The sequence below is a fragment of the Apis dorsata genome, unplaced genomic scaffold (genome assembly GCF_000469605.1).
Source record: "Apis dorsata unplaced genomic scaffold, Apis dorsata 1.3 scaffold_93, whole genome shotgun sequence".
Lineage (NCBI taxonomy): Eukaryota > Metazoa > Arthropoda > Insecta > Hymenoptera > Apidae > Apis > Apis dorsata.
In genome coordinates, this window is record NW_006263391.1 from 218,113 (window position 1) to 220,608 (window position 2,496).

Here is a 2,496-nt window from a genome sequence, read left to right on the forward strand (position 1 = left end):
CCACTCTTAACTCTCGGTGTCGAAGAATTTTTAAAACGATCGTTCGATGCTTCGATCGAATCAAAGATAGTCGATCACATTATAAATAATATATAAAAAATCATTGATCGATTGAATCGAAAGAAAGCTCGTTCTTTTTTAAATTTTATAATTATAATATATATATATATATAAAATTATATAATTATATAATTATATAAATATAATATTTTATTTTAATAAGATTATTTCCAAGATCATGGTTTATCGATCGTTGCTAAATCGCTGGTAGTTTAGAATTGACGTCGCCTTTTTTCTATCCTCTCCACCTGCAAAACGGATATATCATGCGTTTCTACCTAATATCATTCGCGTTGTGCACGCACACCCGTGCCTGCGACCCACCAGTCTCCCTCCCCCCTACTGATCTTTATTCATTCTTTCGCCTCGCCCATTTCAATTTTTCTACAGTTTAGCCCGGGAGAAGGAGGAAAAGGAGGAGGAAAAGTCGCGGCCTCGCCCCGTATACCCGGCGCGTGCTCGATAAATTTCTCGCGATTCCTAATGTTTAGCCTTTATGGCTGCTCGGCAGCCGGCGGTTTAAGGATCCGGTTGGAAGGGGTGTATAAGGCAGACTGTTATCCCCCCTCCCCTCTCTCCCTCCCGGGTTCGTGGCTTGCGAAAACCTGCTGCTGCGCCCGCAGCGATAGCGAGAGACGCTTGACTCTATTTTTAAGGAGGGGGGGGGGGGGGGGAAGGGGCCACCTTTATCAGATTTTTATAAACGAATTTTCGAATAAACGGATGCTTGAAATTTTTGCAAATTTTCACGCAAAAATGGGGTATACGAATTGGATCAATTATATTAGGCGTGAAAATAAATTGTTTCCCCAAATTTAAAATTTTATCAAGGTAAATACGATTTTAGCCCCCTTCCAAATTAAAATGTGTCCCAAAAGCACTTCGACGCTTTCCCAAGCTGGAAAACGGTTCTTCTCGAAAACGAAAGAATGGTGAATTCGGTGACAAGTAGAGAAATAGGGGAAGGAACTTACTTCACGATTCGAGTTCCAATAGCATGTAAACAACGAGAATATCAGTCACGAGTTTCGTCATCTTCTATAATTTTCGTAGACGAAGTAAAATCCACTATCGCCATTTGAAATATCCGTCAAATTATTTTTGATAAACATTTTTAAGGATACTCTCTAATATTCCAATATTTTTAATATTTATCTGGAGAAAATACGTCTGCGAAGTAATTCGATTTCGATCGGAAGTTACACTCCTAATACTTGGAGTCGCATCGATCTAGGAAAAAAATAGGATAGATTAATAATCTGGGGGAAAGGGATCCGGTTCGATCCATTTTTTCGGCGAAAAGTTTTCGATGGAAAATCTCTCTCCCGCCGGGAGGAGACGCTTGCTTGTATTATGTACCATTTATACAAGTAACAGCCGGTCCTCTCTTAATATCGTCCATCCATTATTCATCCGGGATCACGGTTGGAAAATCTTTGGAAATCGCGTTCGCGGAGTAAAGATGCGGAGGGGAGGGGGGAGGGGGGCGTTCGATTCAGATTCAAATGCTGATAGATCCCGCTATGGATCCCGCTACGGCCATCCCGTGGCCCATTGTATTTATTGGCGAGGATGCAACCACCTTCGTCTCCTTTTTCTTCAACACTTTTGTCTCAAACTCGATTAATTTATGCTCGGTTAATATATTGGATCGTTTCGGGAAGTAATTTCGTTTTTGATGAAATCGAGTCGTTTCGTAGCAATTTCGATGCCTTTATTTTGTTTTCGTCAGTTTCGAAACACGGTGCCTTTTTTAACTTCGAAAACTTTTGAAAACCAGTTTTGGTCCTCACCTGAGCATTTTTACTTTTTCGGTAATAAAAAAGTAAAATATGATCGAACGAATTTTTCTTATAGAAAAACCGTGAAATGCACAATTTCACAGTTTAGAATGAAGTTGATTGGATAAACTAGCGACACTCGCGTGAAAAAACGAAATTATTAAAAGATACGGATAATATCCAATATGGCCGCGCATAACCTCAAAAATTGAATCTTTCGTTTCCGTGCGTATTTCCTATCCGAATTCGAAACTTTCCAATTCCTTAAAATTTGGAAGGAAAATTTCAAGGTGTATTAAAAACGGAAGGGAGAGGAAGAAGAGAAAGAAGATCTCCTTTCCCCCGTCGTATTTGTATTTTAAGGCACAAAAGACGCGAAAGGGGATGATACGAGATCGAAGTAACGGGGGGCGGCTGTGTCTGTCTCCCTTTCTCCCCTTTTGGCCAACTGGATGGAAGGATGCAAAGGTGTTGGGGTTGGGTTTCAACCATGATTTCCATTCGCCAGCCATCCATCTTGTTTGAGACTGGAAACTGACAGATAGACGCGGATCCGAGTGCCGGTGACGTGGCAAGTCTTGCACGACTGTGCCCAAGCATTTGTGTCGGTCGAACGAGAAACCCTCGTGTCCGTAACTAGTGGTGTTATATATAT